Consider the following 22,025-nt stretch of genomic DNA (forward strand, 5'->3'; position numbering starts at 1 on the left):
ACACCCTGGGTATGTTGAACTTGCTTTGTAGTACAGGCCTCTGTTCTGATAATTGTCCTATTCATGATGGATGGGGAGGTAACTGCACTTAATGATGCTTTTACAGCAACACAGCTAGGTACAATATCTTATCCACAATTTCCAGGTGTGCATCTTAAACTTTTGACCCCGACGTGATTTGAACACGCAACCTTCTGATCTGGAGTCAGACGCGCTACTGTTGCGCCACGAGGTCATTGGCACAACTGTAATTTTGTGTTTGCCTTCTCTTTTCGTTATTACTCCTGCCTACCCCTCTAACTCCATCCCTATTCACCTCTAACTCTTCCGTTTGTTGTCACAGGTTAGTCACCAGCAGATCAGCTTTGGGAAAGGTTACCATTAAGCTCCTTTCATGTAATTCTTCTGAACTGAATGGTAGATGGCAGGCAGTGTTTGGGAGTCAGGGAAATGAGCCTCAACACAGCCAACTGAAACACAGTAGGACATGGCAGAATAAGTAGTAGTCTTTTGTTATACAAAACCATCCTGCAGCTTATTGTTCTACAGAAGCTATGATCTAAAATCTAAACCCCTCATTAGATGTGTTATTGCGTCTATTCCCTTGTTTTATATTATTTTCCTCCATCTTCTTTTCTGCAGCATTTTTGGAGATTATTTAGCCTTTTCCATCTTTTGTGAGGCAAGTTGGTGTAGGGCAGTTGCTTGTTGGTGGAAAATTCAGAACATGTAAATCTACAAATTCATCCTGTACCGTCAAACCACTCTCTCTCTTTTTTGTTGTGGGGTAGTGGCCAGAAATATGCCTTCATGAAAGAAAGGATTAGCACAATGTTCAGCCATTGGATGGGTTATAAGATGGCATTCATAACCCATATTTAGATTCTTTTAAATGGAATATTTGAGCAGGGTGACAAGGTGTTGAATTAAACGTATTTCTGGAAGAAAGGGCCAACAATATATTTCACTAATGCCACTAAGATGGAAAAGCACTTTCAAACCTCCCCAGCATGTTCTTAAAGGCTGTTTTGACAGCCTCCACTGTCTACACTCAGCACATCTTAACATGGAGGCCCCTTTTTTCTGCTCTTAAAATACACTCAGGCATTACTTTTCCATTCAGTAATGGTATGGGCTGCTGTAGCTCCACTTCTTAATTCAGGAGAAGCTCCCAGATCTGGCTTTTTGGAGGGGAGAAGCTCCCCCCCTAGCTTTTATAGATTCCAGTTATAACATCATTTCTCAGAGGCAGAGCTGCTCTGGAGGCAGAAATAATCGCTTTGGTTTACTTAAACTTCAATGGATACAGTCAAGGAATCTTGGCTTTGTAGGCTGGTGAATAAGAATGGTTTGAAAAATATGAATAATAATGTTGTTGTGACCATTCATCAACTTGAAAGGTCAGTAAGGGTATCTAATAACTTTTCACTATCTGCATTAGTTCAGTTAGCAGAAAGAACGAACATTAAACTTTATGATCTAAGCTTCCTGCTCGCTTAACTTCTTACTGACAGCTTTCATGCTACTAAGCCAGAAAAAAGAAAAACTGTCATCTTTTTGGCTCTGCATATCAGCATCCAACTCAAGATGATTTCTGCCCTCAGAGCAGCTCGCCTGTTTGTAAAACTAAAACTCCAGTCTACTGTTGTTTCAGAGCCGCAAGACAATGGTTGGTAGTTCATATAATATGCTTCACCGACTGGCTGGCACACTGGCTGATGGAACGGACTGAAGTTAAAGCTGACCACAGAGTCGAGGAAGTTGAGTGGTCTCCACTAACAACCCTACAGCTATGGTGTAGAAAGCTATATAGTGTATACCTTTGCTTCACAGCATTTTTATTGTTCAATGTGATGACATAGTCATGGCTAAAAATGGTGTGTTTGTTGGAAAGAGGTAATTATGGGAATTTTGGGGGGTAAATATGTGGATTTGGTCAGCACAGTGATTTGGATAAGACCAATTCAAAGCGTATTTCCTTTTGTTTTGTGTACAGCAGCATGCTGAAGTGCTTCCAGTTGTTCCTTTTGTTTTTCTCATCCCACGTCTCCGTGAGATGACAATTCCTGCCTCCAGCTGGATCTGACTGTGAGCAAGTCGTAGCAAAGGCCAGCTATGTGGTTTGCGGTGTTTCGACATGCAGGCCAAGCCAGGCCCTCTTGGGTGTGATCCACTGTTTTGTCAACAGCTTATTTCTGCGGCCACGACTGCATTTACAGAGAGCTCACAAGCACGGGGTGTTTGTCAAAGAATTAAGAAAAAGCACCATCAACGCTTGTCTTTCAGGTTTCAGAGGGGGCATATCCTATATTCCTTATGTAAGGTTATTTTCACATTATATATGGGTGAGGAGACAGGCCTATCCCTGTTACAGTGCTAAAAATATGATTTAAAGCTCCAGGTCAGAAACACTATAATGGCAACTGTAATTTCTATAATGCTGCTTCAGACTATATTATGAAACCTTACATGCTCATTAATGAGGCAGCTTTATCTGTCCACATAACTATGGTGCATTAAAAAAAGGTACACCATATGTGAAAAGCAAAGTGAATGGGAACAACCCTAAATTAAGAGTGACTTTTTAAAAAATTAAAAAATTAAAAAAAGTTAAAAAAAATATATTTACTTTTAAAGCTGTAATATAACTTGTGGCACTTAATGGCACAGGTGGAACTAATAACCTTAACGATGTGTCTGTTCCATTTAGGAGCATCATATATAAGCCATGATAGTCAGCCAGCACGCACAATACCACAGAACACCTAAATGGAATGCAGCCGTTAGCTAATAATGTAATTAATTACACCCGTGCTTTTCCTCCTATGACACGTCAGAATGTGTGCTGTAAAAAAGGCCTATGATTATTTTTCTATGTATACAAGGGTGTACAACAACTCCTAAATGAGCCGACAGACAGCCTTAACACGTTATTTCTTTATAAAGTTGCTATGGCTAAATTGTTAGCAAACAACTGCCTATTTACACAACCGGCAGACATGGAGCACTAGTTTTCGTCATGTTTCTGGACACCTCAAACAGGTTAGTCCAATATTTATTCTCCTTTAGGTCTGTTTGTTCTCTACCAACTACTAAACTACTAAAATATCTGGCTCTTAGCATGCTAGGTGTCGACTTTCTTCACTAGCTAGCAAGCTAACTGTTAACTTTGTTGGTGTCAACATCTGCCTGTTGCTGCTGCGAAACAATGAGCTAAAGATGCTGAAATCCTGCTTTGAGCTAACAGTTATGCAATTAGGTGATAATTCTTTGTGTTTATCACTGTGAATGACTGTGAATGTGAGCCAAGCTTTAGCTAACTGAACCTCTGTTGAACATGGTCGAGACTGTTACTGTTACCCACTCTGTTGTAGCAGGTCCCAGGTGTTACTTGGATAAATATGTATCTCATCTCAACTTTCTTTAATGTTTCTTTTTGCCTTAATTACTGGTATTAGCTTTCCCTACATAACACCCTTTTTGTCCTCTGGAGAAATGCAGGTAGAATTTAATGTCCCCCAGTGGTTATTAGTTGCCTTCTACTTTTGCAAGTAGTACTGACATCTAAATTTGGATAAAATACTATTATGAGTCCACAGCATGTGTAATTTGGCCAGTTAAATGAGCTTTGGCAGATTTTAGTAGCCTAAGTTATTTCAACATAATAATGCCACATTTTATTATTTCCTCATGGAAAACTCTTTCTGCTTTCTCCTTGCAGTTTCTCCCATACAGCAGTGTCTCTGTTTGGGATTGAGAGCCTTGCACACGAGCACTTAAGCAGGGCAGATGTTTGGAAAAACAGCTTGAGCAATTACCCTCCAGTAGAAGTCTTTGTACAGACTGGGTGGGAAAAGCAATTACAGTGTTGATTAGAATGATAATTTCATAGCTAATTGATTTATATGCTTTATTTTGTGTATTTATTAAGGCTTGCAGTAATTTGATTAAGCCACGTAAGATTTAGAAAAAGATTCATATACAACATCAAAGCTGTCCTGTGGCTTTGTCTGTCATTGGTTTTTGATCCCACTAATGCACTCTGGGTCTTTGAACCCTCGAGCACCATGCACACACAGACTCTATCTTTCAATGAGTAAAGTAAATAAACATGGTTCTATATAGTCAGTGGCTGCACGAAGCTTTATTCAACCTACATCTTGATCTCATATTAGTAGATGAACTATAATTATACTGAACCTAATCAGTAATTGTGTATTTGAGCATCTATGTGACATAATTGTACTTCAGTATCAATACTCAGTAATGATCTGACCATAGAAATGCCTTTTTTATAAGGCCATCCATATTTTTTGACTTAAAATAGTAAGTAAAAGATGAACAATATCTAATTTCAAGATGTTCTTCAACCCCATTTTTAACTTTAAACTGGGTTTGCCTTTAGGACATTTCAGTATTCATTATTCATTCAGTATTCAGTGTTCATTATCAGCATGAGCTTAATTTTTCATGCTGTTGATACAGCAGTTCCCTGGATGCAGTTTACCCTGATTAACTCAAAAGAGCCTTGTGCCAAAAAGAGGTGACTAGTATTCAAACTGCGCATCTATTGATCAGCTATAATTGTTCTCATAAACCGTTCCCTACTGGTCTGGAATCCATTATGTTGTCAAATTAAATCATTGCTATTCTCTCGAGCTGAGGGCACTTTGGCATTTCCTTTACCAAATAACTGAATAATCTGTCCTCTCTGTGATATATGATCCTTCTTTACTTGCCTCTGCTTTGCCAACACATCTGCAAACAAACCTGTTTTTCTGAAAAACACCCGTCCATCAGTGTCAGAGAAGGGATATCACATTGACACAGACATTATTCACCTGTGATTGTAGTATTGAAAATGTACGTACTTTTGCTCCATTCCTTAGGGAACGTGGGTGAAAAATATCCACTTTTTATGCATAGTGGTGACTGGCATTTATATTAATGTATTTGTGTGGATTTTTCCAAGCATCTGCCCACCAAGATATCCTCTCAAAACACCCAGACGGAGCTGTGAAATGGATATGGCATGCTCAGGACTACAGGAGAAAAATAAATCCGTGATGTAGAAGGGCTTAGACGCTGGCGGGACTGTAGGATATTGCTGTCATTTAGACTGATCTATTTTGAATTGAGCAGTGGTATATGAACAGAGTGATAGGAAAAGTTTTCTGTTCTAAAGTGGATTCCTATCTTTGAGAAGTTAATGAACGCAGGAGAAACGTTTTTGGCAGGTTTTGTGCTCTGGAGCTTAAAGTCTTTAAAATCAAAGTTAGGACTTCCCTTGCTGGGAATCGCTCTTCTCTTTTCTCAGGGCACTGATTCAAGAGTTTCTGTTGTGGAAATATACTAAAGTAGTCAGGAGTTCAATGCGGCTTAACTCTGATGAATGATAATTTAGATTGGTATTATTATCACTATGAGCTGAGTTCAAAAAGCTGCCTGTTTTTTATGTGTTCCCACTCAGGAGTCCTATAAAGTATGAATGAGACTTGACATGAGCAGCTGAAATTCCCTGATACAAAGATTAATGGCGGAAATCTGCAAACTCTCTTGACGTGCTTATAACCTCCAGCTGTAGTGTGCTGATGTCACTCGCCGTATTTGCTATTACATTAAAGCAGAGCATTGCATTTTGACCTTGGCTGTAGTTCCATTGTGTGCGGCCTTTGGAGTAAGTGAACTAGTTCTTTATTGCTCTTCAACAAGAACAATTATGCGATAGCAGCCCAAGGCTACCAAGTTCTTCACGAGAAAAAATGATTCAGAGATGACTCAGTCTTTTTTATCATGTTGACCGAGATGCCTTTGATTTGAATCGACATGCACCCAGAGGAGCAATAGCAAGATGAATGGTTTGTTGTTTGTCCCATGGACACCTACAGAGAGCCACATCAAACACAATGAAATGACATTGTGTCACTGCTTTGCTGCTGGAATTCCACCACTAGAAAGATAAATATCCCAATGCAATCTGCTTCGACAGATTAACAATGATAGTGATTTCATGTATTTTGATTGATTATGTTGTGGCCTGTTGGTTGTAATTTCATGTTTGCAAGAAACAAGTCAGCAGGAATACAAACATTTGGGTAAATTCATGAAAATAACCTAATTATTTTGACTGGTTTTCATTATAAAAATGTATTATTGCTAGCATTCACCTGTCTTTGTACCTGTAGTGTAAACAGACTGATAGAAACAAAGGTGCTGGTGTTCTGTCCAAGATATAGAAGACAGCAGGTTGGTTATTAAAAAGATGCAAAGTTCATCCCAAAGCACTAAGATGTGAGCTCATGAGAAGGTTACTATACACATTTTTTAATTTTTAACTTGGTGTGACACTGTGGTTGTGCAAATGAGCGGTAAATTCAGCTCCTCTGGTTTGGGTGGCCAACATAGAGATTTTGCTGGGAGAATTTCACTGATGAATATGTAAAGTTGTGGATTTATCTTTGCAGAGTAATTTCCTGCCCAGACATTTTTTCTGGTCACAGAACATGTTTAGGGATGATTAGTCTTTGCTTGGGCCTTGAAATGGGGTCATTGGGTACAGACTAAGGAAGTGTGGCTGAAAGACATGGGAACTATTTAAATGTGAAATCAGAGTCAGTCACAGTGAGTGTGTATGTTTGTCTTGACCACTATGTGTGGTCAGAATTCATTAAAACCCAATATTGACTTTTTGAATTTAGGTTCCAGCTTGCTTTCACACTCTGGATACAGTATCTCCATCACCTTTGGACCAATCTCAACCACTTATTTCAGTATTTAAAAACGTCGCTACGACGAAGCATGCAGGACAGTCATATTCTGTCTCATAACAACAATGAGTAGTGAAAGTTATCTTGTTCAACATGTACTATCATTTTCTTCCCTCAATACTTAAGGCTGACTTGAATGTCATGAGGAATCATTGTAGGGTTGCATGTTGCTGCTGGGGTAAGAGTTACAGTACATTGATAACAGATGGGTTTCTGCTCATCTGTTTTATGAGGCTGTGAGGATGCCGAGTTGCCACTGACAGGCCAGATATCTCACACCCTGTGATTAGGGATCAGTAATGCCCAAGGAAAGGAGACAGCCTGCAAATAGCATCTGCTTCCTGCAAACAGATCCTTACATCTTCCAAAGCGTCTGGTCTAAAAGATGGCGACCAGAAATGATAGCTGCTGATTTGCAGCCTTTGGGTGAAGGAATGAAAATACACCTACTGCATTAGATTAAAATTGATTGCACACTGGAGGGAATGTTTTTTTGTATTGCCAGGATAGAGGAAAAGTGCTATTTCTAACTTGTAAAATGTTTATGATAGATAAGCTACCATGACATTGAATCAGTGTGTTTGTTTTTTGTGCATCATTTTGTACAAAGTGCCTCTAAAATTCTTGGAAAAAATACTGGACATTGTAGTTAAACATTTAGAACTTGACTGTAAGCATTAACAGGTTTTTTTCTCCATCAATATTGATTGTAGTTTAAACCTTTTTTTACTTATAAGTAACATTCAAGATTGCCCTAAAATCTATAATTTAAGCAGTGGGGTATATGTGTTCATTTCTGCCCACCCACTCAAACCAGCTTCCTCTGATTATCAGTGTGCTGGAGGTTTACTTTGTTTTTACATCCCTGCTATTGAAGGAAGTGACTGGTACTGCAGGAGCCCAGGAGATTTTCTTTGCAGGAGTCTGACTGGCAGTAGGTGTTGGATATCTTAGATCACATTACACCACAGAGCCCGCTGACTGGTTTACCTCTGACAGGAGAAGACCTCTGAGGTGTTTGTGCGCGCATCCACTTGTGTACTGATGAATTTGAATACATCTACAAAGCAAGGCTATGTAAACATCCTCCACCAGACACACCTCTTCGCAGTGTGTTGCCCGCAGCGTTCCCAAGAAAAACTGCAACTTGCCCCTTCAGTTCGCTGTTGATCCAGGGCTAAGTCTAGGTCTTCCTTTTATATTCATTATTTGCCAAAACCAAACAGAATCTGCTTTCTTAAGCTCAATTTTGCAGTCAAGGAGCACATGAGCTTCCACTACATATTGATCTTTACGACAGTCAGATTGGCAAACAATCCTCTGAGGAGCTGGGTTTAGCAATACTACATAATCCCTGTGTAATCATCAGCTTAGTTTCAGAAACTAGTCTTCAGATGTAAAGCAATGAGTTGTCTCGGTTGAATTCCCTTGACCTTGACGTGATTTGAACACGCAACCTTCTGATCTGGAGTCAGACGCGCTACCGTTGCGCTACAAGGTCTTGTTTAGGCCTTGTTTTTGGCAGTCTGTCTGTGTCTGTTAAAATAGCATGAAAAGCACGTTGTTTGTCCTTTAGAATCAAAACAAGTCCTCCAAAAAGGAGGTGTCTGGTTTCTGCATTGGCCAGGAATCGATTGAAAATTACCCTGCTTTGGTTTGCATCTGGCAGCACATTTTAACTTTGAGGTAAACACATAGCCCCACCCAGTGCTGTTTACAGTAGGTCTGCACCTCTTCATCTTCATGAAAAGAATGCATGACTCTGCCATCATTTCCACTTTTACTCTTAGCCACCACCACCCTGAGACTCATATGGACCCATGCCATTTTCCCTCTCCAGTAGCCGTACTCTCGCACTCCGCCTTCAACCCTGGTGGTCCTAAAGAGAGATTGATGGGGCTCTCCTCCATCACTCACTGACTTTAATGAGAGCAGGCTCAGTGAAAGCACTGGGCGGAGGGGGAGGCGGGGTGATGGAACAGCGAGGGGGTTAAAGGGAGTCAAACAGATACATTGCCACTTGTCTTATCACCTTGCATCTCAGACTGAACCACAGCAAAATTGGTACGCTGACTGTCTGTCCAGCTCAGTCAGTGGCGCACCTGTTGCATTTGTTCATTGCGGTTGAAATGTGGGTTGGACTGAAGTATGTTTGTGCAGCACAATAAAAGTAAAATTCATGTACATGTTCTTTACACTCGTAGTTCTGAGCTGGTTTGACTCTGTGGGTTATTTTCAGCTTAGCGGTACACTGTCTTCATGCGCAGGCAAGGAGAATGAGATGTATGGCAGTTTCTTTACGTTACGATCTTGTTTCAAGCATCAGCAGGTCCTGAAATTACCTATAGTGAATGTGTGTGTGTGCATGTATGTATTCACGTGCGTGAAAATTCCTATTCTCCCCGGCGTAATTGTGTCCCTAATTCACTCATCAATAAACACTGAGCTCATTAGATTTAACCTTGCAGCACAGCCTCTGGTGCTTTCTCTCAACATCTTTTTATTCTCTCTCAACTTCCCTCTTCTCTCTTCACCTCCTCCTTGTTGTCTTCTATTCCCACCCTTTTTTCTTTTGTCCTCCTTTTCTACCGTTCCCACTGACATGTTATTACTGATATGTTACTTTTTCTTCCTCTGTCTCTTTTTTTCCTCCTCCTTCTTCAACTCGCTCTCTAGCTATCACGCTTATTTCCTTGTATACTTTCAAGTGTGTTTTTTCTTGCTGCTCACAGTGAAAAAGTCTATCTATTTAGAGGTGATCTCAAACACAGTCTTGCAAGATCCTTTTAACCCTTTGATGCACAAGCTATGCAAACCCCTTCTAAATATATTCATTTCCCGTGTTATTTTATGCATTGCTGAGTGTTTCTTTGCTATATCTTTTGAAATGAATTTATTTCATCATTTTATTTTCCAAGTATTCATTAAATATCTTGTTTTTGCTTACCATAAATCTTTTATTTTCATTTTTCCTTTCTTACTTTATGAACAAAATTAGTTTTTGTATTATTACATCAAGTTTACACGTGTCAAAAATGATCCATGTATGCAAATGTGATTTAAAAAAAACAGACTGTACATACTGTAATGATATATTTTTTTAAAATAATTATTTTAGCAGTGATTTAGAACAAACAATAATACATTTAATATTCAAAATATGTCTATTTGTCACTTTGTCACATATAACATACACATATCAATGACAACCAGTAACACTGATATTGAATTGTAGTGTATCTGTAGTGTAACTGTAATTGCGCAAATTGCCATCTCAGTGCTTATATGCCTCACAAATGACAATTACATGTTGGTGCTCCCTGCACACAGGCCTGGTGCACTGGGAACACCAGCTGCTGACTATTCTGTCTTTGGCAGCTGGGCAGATCTTGCACCTCTTTCTCTTCACTCGGTCCTCCTGTCTAATGTCCTCCTGTGGCTGGGTGGTGGCTGCGTTTTGTTTTTTTATCCTACATCTTCCCATTGCCTCTGTAATATGCTTTTGGAGATGGGGTGTGCCCTCCATTAGCCTCCTCATATGTGGCATGACAAGCTCTTTGCCCAGCTCCTTGATGAATAGCCAGCATGCATTGGTCACACCACCCATGTAATCAGGGTGTTGTGCAGTGAAGTTGGTGTAGGCATTGAGGGTGGCAACATCCAGCACATCGTACCAAAGCACCATGGGCCACCTCCATGATGATCAGGAACATGATCAGGACATGGTGTGAGTGTGGGAAACAGCACAAATGTAGACATTTCTGAGACTGCAGAGGGAGAGGCTGAGAAGGAGCAGTATGCAAGGAGAAGGATTTGAGGTTTGCTCTAATAATGTTAACTAATAATAACATAATAACATAGCTAATAATGTTTTGAGAAGAAATAAGTAAACATTTTGCTATGATGGATGTCCTTGCATGTTAAATATGAAAAATAATGTGTAAAATAAGACTTATGTGCATCAGATGTGTAAAAGCAGCCGTGTTGAGTTGTGAAATGTGTGGCAGGTGAATAGTTGTCTGCAGTAAATATGTTCCTAAGTGCAAACATTTCCAAATATCAGAAGTTCCTATCAGATTCCACATATGGCCCATTTTTGACCCAAAAGTGTAAAATAGATGTAGAAATACAAAAACTATTTTTGTTCATAAAGTAAGGAAATAAAGAAAGGAAACATTTAAATTTGTAGTAATCAAAAACAAGACATCTACTGAATACCTGGAATATTAAATGATAAAATACATTTATTTCAAAGATACAACAAAGAAACACTCAGCCATGCATGACATTACGTAGGGAATGAATACGGGTCATTTTTGACTCATGTTGCGCATTAGAAATGTAGTGATACAAAAATTATTTTTATTCAAAAAGTAAGAAAGGAAAAATGAGAATAAGGATTTGTGATGATCAAAAACAAGTTTATTGATGAATACCTGGAATACTGAATGATGAAATTAATTTGTTGCAAAGAAATAGAAAATAAAAACTCAGTCAGGTCACTTTTGACCCATGTTGTGTATCAAAGGGTTAAGATGTTCATACCCACCAATTCTCACTCACTTTCTGATGATACATTCACATTTAATGTTGAGGGCACATCAGACGCATTTTGAAAGATGTTAAGAGATAAAAGCAAAGAGCATGATGGCGGATCATGTTGAAACATGACAATAAAGTGGTGCGCTACATTCCGAGGTTTTGATGGTTACATGGTTGGTCCATTAGCAGAAAGGAGAAAGTGGGAGAGAGCAGTAGTAGTAGTAGTAGTGAAAGTAAGAGGAACAGTGGCATAACAGTTGCAGCCTGGAGACACGCCATACTCAATATTGTTCACTGTTTCACTTCTGAAACTTTCCAGCTGGTGCTCCTGTAGAGAGATAATTAGACCCATGCCAACACACCATGTCTGTGCTTTACCATACATGCAAAACCCCTTCTTAGTGCATGTCTTGAATGGCTTCTCTTCTCCTCTGCTTCTCTTTTCAAAGGCACTTTATTAGTTGTGGGTGGGTACCCTGAAAGTTAAATATAATCTCATTATGTTTGGAAGACTCAGTTGCCATTAGAAGGGCAATGTGGGAAGATAGAAACACACGGAAGACTCATCCTTTTTTGAGGTTAGGGGTTTACCTCTTTTTGACACTTTACACAATTTTGGACAGAGGGAAAGTTTTTTTTTTTTTTTTTAATCCAGCTGGATTGATGGTGGCTGGAATTATAAGGTTCTCTAAAACCCAGATGATAAACAGATTTGGAGACAATGATTTATGGGTTTATTTTCAGTAGGTCTAGAGAGGAGATTTGACTCATGGTGATGACAATTTAAGTGTGTTACTGTTGTATTAGTGTTCAAAGTCATCTGCAGAGTCTCACTGTAGGTGACAAGGCCTGTTCAAACCCTTGCTGGCATACATGGATGCATTTGCATGTGCTGACAAATGGATACATGTGCAGCTGCATTCATATGCACCAAAACTTGCCTATAAATGAAAGGACAAATGTACAGTTCGTCTTGCATGGTGAAGACATACAGTATATACAGATTTTTGCCTGTGAGGCATCACTGTCTCTCAGCTATGAATAATCTCGGACTGCAAAGATATGACTTTAAGAAAACTTCAGGATTTCACCACAGTCTTCCAGCATTTAGTCACAGTGCAGGAAGTCTGTTTCAGTGACACTAAGAAGAACTGGGCTGCACTAACAGACTGCCGTGTGTGTGAGCAGGCGTCTCCGTCAGCTTTTGGATTTGAATGCAACTTACGCTGCCAAGCTTCAAGACAGTGAGCAGAAAAACAGCCGGATGGCTATGTGGCTTTATGCATTCTGTGCTGTGTGTGCTCTTGGAGTTGACACTAGGGACACATTAAGATACAGAAGCTAATTGCATTCATCTGGAATAGAAAAAAAAAAGCTAATCTCACATTAATGACAATTTCTCATGAGTCTAGGAAAAGATGTCATAACCCTGAGATAATTATCCTGTAATTCTTTATGATCTCAATAAATCTGAGCAGACTATATGATGTGTGCTTGTCAAGTTGCATTTCTTAGCATCTCAAACCAAGGCTGAAGTAACTGGATTGAATTCAGTAGCTGTATCTCATTAAGTTTTAGATTTATTAAGTTCCTTATGTCAGAATTATGAGACGTTATCATGGATGGCACAAATCCAGTCTGTCCAACCACCACCTGTTAACTATTTTCTGAATATGAATCTGATTTTTAATCAATAATGAATATCTAAAGAACTCCTTGCTGTCCCAGTGAAGCTGCTGAGGAGAAGACTGTAGTTATACTGGGCATCATCAAGATGCAAACAGAGTATAGGGTAACGCACAGAAGCACTTCAAAGGAGTGCTTGTTCTCAGCAAAGCTTTGTCTGGATTAATGAAAGATTAAAAAGCATTGCTTAATGTTTGCAAAGTAAATGGAAGCCTATTCATTATCATACCACAGTAGTGCGCACTATAGGAGAACAGTGAATAGTTTTGCCATGGTAATGATTTAAGCTGTGTGATGTACTTTACATAATAACAACTCGACCAAAATAAACACAATCATGCACAAGTGATAAATGGCACCTTTGTTTAAACAGACAAAACAGAGCATTAGGTAGATTATTAGCCAGGAAGACATCATAAATCGAGGTGCTGATGGATGAGTATTCCATCAGCACACGCATCATAGAAATGATATGAGACACCTCTAAAACCAGAGATGAGGTTATGTTGGGAAAGAATGAGACCAGCCAGTTGTTCAATGTGATTCAGATGAGGCTCTCTCCAGATAGAAGAAATAAGCCCAGTCATGTTAAAACCCTGGAGTGGAGCTTTGATCTGTGGAGGCATTGCTCCACTGCACTGACCTCAACATGATTTGAGAATATAGTCTTTTGATCTTGAGTCAGATATGCTACCACTGCATCACAAAATCTTTGTAACACATCATAGCTCAGTTTTCTTTTGAATTTATTGGCTAAAGTTGTCATTCTTACATAAAATTGTACACGATAGAGTTTGCGTGATTAACTCTGCCAGTGACGTTTTCATCCATCTTCCTGTGTGTTTGTTTGATAGTGAGACATCTAGAGAAATGTAGAGAAATACAGGATGACGCATTTTGATTACATTTTAATGTTCAGCCTGATCTTAGAGTTCCACCTTCCTGGTTGCTTTGGCTGTAAGTGTTTGTGTGCTGGAAGGCAGCTCTGACTTTGCTTACTTTCTAGTTGGCTGCTTAACAGCATTGTATTTACATGCTGTTTGTTAGAAAATCAAGCCCAGAAGTCAAGCTATAAACAAAGTATTTACAGAGTTAAAAGTTTATCAGTGGTGATTAAAGTATGTGCTCTCCGGAGAGCCAGCAGTTTTTATGTATTTCACTAAATTAAATGTAGTGCACCATTGGTTTTGTGCGCTGAAGGTTATTTACAGGATAGTGAGACAGTTTTTTGTTGTTAAACTTTTTCACCTGAATCTCAGATAGCTTTGAATCATCCTCCTCGTGCTGTTTAAAACACAACACAATCTGCGAGTAACCCAACTGTAAAATCAGATATTCTCCTGTTGTGTTGCAAATATTATAGTTGCATTGCAGTTACTCTCTTTTTTCCTCTTTCACAGTTTACTCTGTTGATCTGAACCACTAAACACATCCTTTGTCCTTGATCCCTTTTCTTTCTCTCTGTCTCACTTCCACTCTTCACTGTGCCCCTCCTTTCCTGCCTTCCCCTCTCACCTCACTTACACCAACCAACATGCAGGTTTCCCACTGATGTTGCCTCTCTTCAGCCTCAAGTACTTTATCCTATGTGTTGCCTGTTTCCTGTTCAGGGTCAATGAGCATTTCCACAGCTCCAGAGCAAACTCCTCCATCACTCAATGGAGGAGGTGGATTGCGGATATGATACTAAACATAGCTAGTCTGGGTTATCTGAACTCCAAACCTGTTTTAGCACCTCTTCACTATGCACAAGTGTTAAGTGTGACATGTGTCGCTGTACTATACTGGACTGATTCTCTCATTCTTTCTATGATGCTTTTGCTTGCTTTCCTTTATTGACTAGACAGGTTTGACTGCTTTGACTGTCTGAGTAAGAGGTCATGCTTGTCTGTGATGTGGAGCACCAGGCTCAGCTGATGCAGAAGACTTCTCATATTACATAATCTGGTCTGCTAAGAGGAAAACAAATGGAAATCAGCCAAGTGAAGAGGGCCACTGCATGTTACTGTTCAGTGCTGTATATGCAGTGCCTTTGTAACACCGTCTGCGGGTGTGAAGCACTGATCTATGATGAATTAATTATCATGAAGAATCAGATTGACTTGGTGAGGCAGTATTTATGCATCCTGGGACAACAGTTTAATTTGTGTGGATGTTTTAATTTTCACTGTTTCTTTACCTAAGTGGTTTACTGCGGCTGATCGTTCTCTCATCATTCCTCCTTTGCAATATTGTCCTTAGCAAAACCGCAGCCTTCTCCAAGTGCCCTGCATATTTCCTCTTCCAGCAGTCATGCAAACACAAACACTGATCCAGATCCTCCAGAGACTGATCACTGTAAATAGAGCTGTTACTTCCAGGCTTATATAGGAATATGAGCATCCCCACACGCACGGTGCTTCTTCCTCCACTTTACTTTGTCAGTTCTTGTCCAAACAATCACTTATTATCACCAGCTAATGGACGTTGTTAGAGAGCAGAGCTAAGTTTGAGGATCGGTGAGACATAAACACAGTGCACAAGGAAAAACAGGGCCCATCTCATTCCAAATACAGACACACATCTGGACTTTATTTCTCCTTTTCCTTGTCTTTATAGACAGCTTTCTTTCCCTTTGTTTACATCTCATATATTTTTGAGACCATCACTTTACTGTAACTCTGTGGCTCGGAGTTTTAGACGTCAGTGTTTGTGGATTTTGGATGTTTGCCCCACTGTTCCTTTGGAAAGTGGCTTTCATCAACTCTCTTTCTCTCTGCCTCTTCACTGTGTCTGTCTCTGTGTGTTTTTTTTTCTTGGCAAAGATTCAAAAGTTTGGAAGTTCCTGTCACAACTTGTAAAATACAGTGTATTGTGTTAAAATATCTCAAATTGGAACATGTTTCCATTGCACACCTCAAAGCCAGTTATCATAAAATCAATTTAATTCACAACATGATATCTACCACCGGTGCTACATGATCTCAGTTGATGTTTTTTAGATGATTAACATTAACACATCATTTTGACAACACATAGACAGTTAAGAGGTGAATGGCTATATGTGGATTGAAACTCAATGTCTCTACACTTACACACCTTTATCCCCACTGCAAGATTTATTTTTTAGTATTTCACATTTTCCTTTTTGATATACAGTATCAAATGTGTCATTCTGACTTTATTACCTATTCTAAATATACTTTTACAATTTAGTTTCTATATTCTTTACTAAACAGTTTTATATATAGTGCCAAGAAGCAGGAGAATTTCAGTTTGTCTTGAGTGAAAGAAATAAATTCCAGCTGTGGTATTCATTGCACATAACATTTTCACAGCACAAGTGCAGTTACCTGACTAGATCTTCCTGTCTCTCACAAAGATGACAATAACATTTTTCTAATTTTGGATATAGACTTCAAATAGGTGGAGACTTGAGTGCAGGTTGGAGATGGAAATTGTGAACTGCAGGGATATGACCTTGTGGCGCAACGGTAGCGCGTCTGACTCCAGATCAGAAGGTTGCGTGTTCAAATCACGTCGGGGTCAATGCCTTCAAGCCCTCAAGTGCTCACAGCAAAGGAATGCAAGTGCAGGAATGTCAAAATACAGCAGCTACTGTAAGTTTTTCCTGGATAGGTATTTGCTCATGGTGTACAGGCTGCTCTTCCGTGCAGTTTATCTGTGTGTGTGTTTGTGTTTTCTGTAGTGGATCTGCAAACTGTCTTTCAACCTCCTCCAGCTTTACACTAGTATCTTCTACCTTAAATGGCATAACGAGCTGCATAACTCGACTGAGTTGACTTAATAAATTAATTATAGTGTCTTACAAACTAAAATGTAAATGTAGGCTATCCATTCTCTTCACAAAATGCTATATTTATTTTAAATACTCAATATATCACCAATGTACTGTAATTATACGTGTTTCTATATTTAGTTTGTGAGAAATGGGGCAATGGGTGGACTCTGTGGCTTGGTTGTGATGGATCAAATTTCCAGGGACTTCTTTTTCTTTCTTTTTTTTTCCAGAAACCTAGTCTACTACTGCTGGTCAGTATCAGGGTTTGATTGTTTGGTTTGGAAATACATTTCTTAGGTGGTGTTGAATCATGTCTAGAGTCATACCATGCTGGAGGCAGACAGTGGGCACATGAAGGAGATGGATTAAATTAGCCTTCATTGTAGGATGTAGGGGTTGTGTGTAGAGCTATTAGAGAACTTTTTACTGGCCACATGAGATAATTTTGTGCTCAGCAGTTGCGGCGCAGATGTGGCGAGGATGGTGCACTGTCTCAACACCCATATCTAATTATCACTGTGTCTAAATTGTCTAAAGCAATGACATTGAATTTCTGTTTTCCCTTGCAAATGCAGATTATATCAGTCAGGTAAACATCCTCTCTCCTCATATTTTACATTCCAAAACATGACACCCAGCACCCCGTCCTGTGTGCTCAGCATCCACAGATGAGATGACAGTCTGAGCTGCCTGCCACCTGTTAAACTCGTGTGCATTTCCTGACTGACTGAAGTTAACCCTGTTTCCATAGCTGCTGATGTGGATCGGAGTTGTAGCTTTACCATTTGTCAACACGAGCTTTGACATTATCTTTCTATTTAAACAGCACACAGAAAGTAGCACATAATGATGTTTGTTCCACATTTAGATCTCACCTCCTCCTCCTCCTCCACATACACACAAACATAAACACAAACCTTAGAAAACACTCTGTGACCACACTGTGTTCCACATCTGCAGCCGGTGAAAAAGCCGTGTGTGTCGTGACATCTCCACTGCGGGTTGTCTGTTCTTGGTGATTCACTATGTGCACTGTGTTTCTCTTGGCTCTTTCAGAGGTCCCATCTGGCAAGCATAACCTCTGTGCTTATGAAATAATAAACAAAAGTGTGCCGAAATTTTGCTGACTGCTGCCTCTATAAGTAGACAAAGAGAAATGCTCAACCAGTTTTACTGAACCAGCAGGCTTTAACGTGCAGGGACTACGCGTTCAGACTGTCGGTGCCGTTTGCAGGATTTTGTAGCTGATGTTGGACACTGATCAAGTATAAACTGTTGTCTTTGCTTTGCAGGTTAAAAATTACAGGGATTTATTTCTGCTGCTCAGTTATTGTTGTGATTGTTGGTGTGGTTCTTTTATATATGTGAATGTTTTAATAGCAATACCTTCAAAGTAGCATATCCAAAATGATAAAATTCCTTAATTGTTCTCTTATTCATGTCTTCATTTAATTTTTGTTATACTAGATTGTAGTATGTTGGCACCAACATGTCCGCAGTTGTCATTGTTTTCAATAAATTATGACTAAACCTTGTAAGGATACAAAGTAAAAGATGCACTAGCAATGAATAATGGATAATATAAAGGGCATAATGTAAAGAGATGGTGACAGACATTTAAAGAAAGTTGTCAATCTACATATGATTTTACTGTAATGCTCACCATAGAATTCAGATATTTCACATATAATTCAGATATTTGGTGCAGATATCACATCTGCACCAAATCTGACTGTTCCTGTGTCCAGTCCAAGGCTGAGCAGATGGGACGTCTCCCTCAGGGGTCTCAGACTAAAATGTCCTCTCAGTAACATGACACTCTCACCCTCTGCTCCTGCTGTCAGTAAATTTTTACTGATAAGCATTGGATAGAGTCGTTGTCAAACTCTCCAGGATATTTTCCTCCCTATATGGTTTCTTCTGACCACAGGATCAACTACAGGACAGTGTCCCTTTAGCAATAGAATTCTGTGTCTTGCTCATGACCACCTCAGGGAGCAACTTAGCCAGAATAATGCTGCTTTTATCAGCAGCTTACTGCCTGATAGTGCTAACCACCAAGGTTTAAAAGCTTGTATGCATTATCCAGATGGATCACAATTTACTATATACACCAATAATGTATCATAGCATGTTTTACAAGCCAGAATGTCTTACAGTTTATTTCATTTTCATTAGCTTTATGATAGCAAATACATTCATGCTTGCAATTGCATATACAATTAAACTATTTTCTCTTTAGTGCAGCCCAGTTGCCAAATCATGCATGTTAATTTGCACGTTCTATATTCCCAGAAGTTTTTGATGCTCAAGACAGGAAATGTGTGCAAGGTGTGTGTGTGTTTGTGTGTGTGTGTGTGTGTGTGTGTTTGTAAAGCCATCCTGCTGTTGCTAATGACCACTTGTCTCAGATGGGATGAGACTGGCTAGCTGCCCAAACAAGCTACCTATCCTGGCACTCCAGACAGATTGCTAATAAACATGCTAATAAAATGTGACTTTGGGATGCAAGCCAACATGCTAACTGTTAGCTAACACAGACTGTGAGCCGTCAACAGTACATTGTCCAGTCCACATGTAGAGTTAGGGTTTCCTTTTTCTACTGACTCAATAAAAGGTTCATTTTAATGTCAATTATGCATAACTACAGTAACCTACATTTTGTTCATTTATTAGGTAATGCATCTAAATAGCTTCTACTCACTCATGACTTCCCCACGGTGGTTATTTCTATCGTGTATAACACATTTGCGTTTAATAATTCACTAATTGATGTTACCTCTTAGACTATCTGACAAACAGCAGCCTTGTAATAACTGGCATATCCTGTCTGAAGGTTTACTCTTTAATTGGCTTAATGATGTATCATTATGAAACTACTCAATGAGAGCCTCATGTGATAATGTCTGTTTTAATTTGTTAGTGAGACCTTCATCACAGCAGCAGTTCCAGCTCATGCTGAGCCATGAGGCAGCATGTCTGGCCTGTGCGTACACACACACACATGCACACACACACACTCCAACCTGTTTTTTTTTTATCCAGACCAGATGCTTAGCTTTCCACGTTGTACTTATCACGAGGGTTGATATGTGCAGTTGTAGTCCTGGAGAAACAGGGTTTAGAGACTACAAATCCCTTACTCAAGCAGATCACACAGCAACAGTGACGATTGCAGAGGTTTATCCAAGCACGCAACTTATCCCAAAATTCAGAAAGCTTCATTTGTGTGTGTCTTTAACTTATAGTGACAGTGGGATGTTGTTCTGGCTCCATAGCTCCTGTATGAGACTCTGGGGAATTGACAGTCTAGCTCTGGCTCAGTATGTGTAGGTGTGGCAGATATTTGGAGGGTCTCCATGTCAAGAGGCTGCAGGATTTGGCTCGGTGTTTGACAGGCTGGCCTGTATTACCAGCTTGATCCCTCGCTAACCACTCTGGCACCAATACTGTCACTCTGTTATAGTACACAGCATGGGGAGATGTTAACTGTTGGCCAACATACATACATATATACCTCTTCTAGCCTTTCATATGTGCTTGCACTTAAAATATCTTACAGAGATATTAATCTAGTGTTGACACCTTTAAACTTCTGTCTCTCAGTGCAAGTGAAAGTTTCTGCCAGTGTTGTGGGGGAAGTTTGATTATTTGCATTTAAAAATAGGTGGTGGAAGAATGATTCATTAATGAACTTGGTTCTCTTGGGGTTTAAATGACAGATATTGAGCTACTAACCCACATGATGTACTCGCAACTTAATAGTTGAATGAATTGAGTGACTAATCATAAAGTATGTTGTTTGGGAAATTGACAATGAGTGAATGAGTGAGGAAGTTTGAGATTTTTTGTGCTTGTAGCTGGCCCATTTTTAAGTGCAGCCAGCCAATATTGTAGACAGTGCCAAGACAGGCTGTTAACAGCTGTCCGGAATACTCACTACTTTGCATTTTCAAGTTGTACAAAACTGTACAGAGCACAGTGCCACCATGGACACTGAACTGATAGGAAGTTACAGTATAACTCACTGTGCTTTATAGTATCATTCTAATAAATGGTAGATATGCAAACTGATTAATCCTAAGAGAAAAGCAGACAGACATATAGATAATTTTGAATTGTAATTTTTTGTGTTGCTTGGTGGAGTAGTCTGCCTTATTCTGCCACACTATTTCTACGATAGATAGTCCTGAAAAACAGTCTTCATTGGAATAATTCGATGTGGAAAACTAACTGAACTAACTACTGTGTGTAAGTAAAGTATCACCAAAAAGTGTGCTGGGTGTCCTCTCTGTTTATGTGTCTGTGGGCATATACAGTACACTCGTCTTTCTGTCTCTCTCAGGGTGGAGTTATGCATTTTTCCCCAGAAACAATGTTGTAAAGTTGGATACATATTTGGTTGCTGCCCAATTACAGTGTCTGCAGTTTCTTAAAATGTAAAAATCTGTTCAGTTTAATTACTATAAGACATGAAAGTTCTTCATGGCCATTAAATGTGGCTTTTGAGTCTCCAGTACATGTTTCTTTGTATCATGCTGTATATTATGGGTTTGCTCCTATGGATAATGACATGCAGTAGGCCTCCAGTGTGTGGAGTACAGCTGTATGTGTGTAGTGAGGTGTCATATTTCTTTCAGTGTTGTACTCTGCAGGCTGTGGTCGCTCTGGGCAGGCAGGGCATCAATAATGCAGAGACCCTGGAGGTGACTTTGTCTCAGAGGAATACCAGTGCAAGACTTCCCCCAGTATACTAGTTCTTAAGCCCATTACTATCAAACCATGCACACATAGACAGTCACATACATACAGTGTTGTTCGAACACAGTTTGGGACTTGAAGACACAAATCATCCTTAAAGGGAAGTGCAATCTTCCAATATGAAGTGAAAGTTATGCCTCAAGGGACTTTCAGTGTACTCTAGTTAGCTAAAACAAACCTGGTGAACTAAACTGAACTGGAAAATCAACTACTGTCTCCCACAAGAGTTTGTCTCACCTCAAATGAATCATGTCAACAAAACAACTTGTCTGTTGGGTCAATTAAGGATAATGAAGGCTTTCATAAACAACTAGTATTTAGCTCTTTATGAATTGGCAGTGTCAGCTCCACAGGGACATTTTGACTAGATGACATAGTGACCATGCCAGAATTCCACACTCTGTGTTTGTTTTCATAAGATGATATTTCATCAATCTATTAAGAATGACACAAAACTGCAGTCATTCTCTTAGGATTTTGGTAAATCT

The 22,025-nt window shown here is 39.4% G+C and overlaps 1 protein-coding gene and 3 non-coding genes across 13 annotated transcripts in view; 2 read left to right on the forward strand and 2 right to left on the reverse strand.

Moving 5' to 3' along the window:
* Nucleotides 1-22,025, forward strand: part of LOC121887977 (partitioning defective 3 homolog) — a 356,909-nt gene that overhangs the window by 17,881 nt on the left and 317,003 nt on the right. The gene's annotated exons all lie outside the window — the stretch shown is intronic.
* On the reverse strand, nt 164-235 carry trnaw-cca. The gene has a single exon. It is a non-coding gene; the product is annotated as a tRNA-Trp (tRNA).
* On the reverse strand, nt 8,197-8,268 carry trnaw-cca. Its single transcript has one exon. It is a non-coding gene; the product is annotated as a tRNA-Trp (tRNA).
* trnaw-cca lies at nt 16,452-16,523 on the forward strand. Its single transcript has one exon. It is a non-coding gene; the product is annotated as a tRNA-Trp (tRNA).

This window comes from Thunnus maccoyii, chromosome 21 (assembly GCF_910596095.1).
Source record: "Thunnus maccoyii chromosome 21, fThuMac1.1, whole genome shotgun sequence".
Classification (NCBI taxonomy): Eukaryota; Metazoa; Chordata; class Actinopteri; order Scombriformes; family Scombridae; genus Thunnus; species Thunnus maccoyii.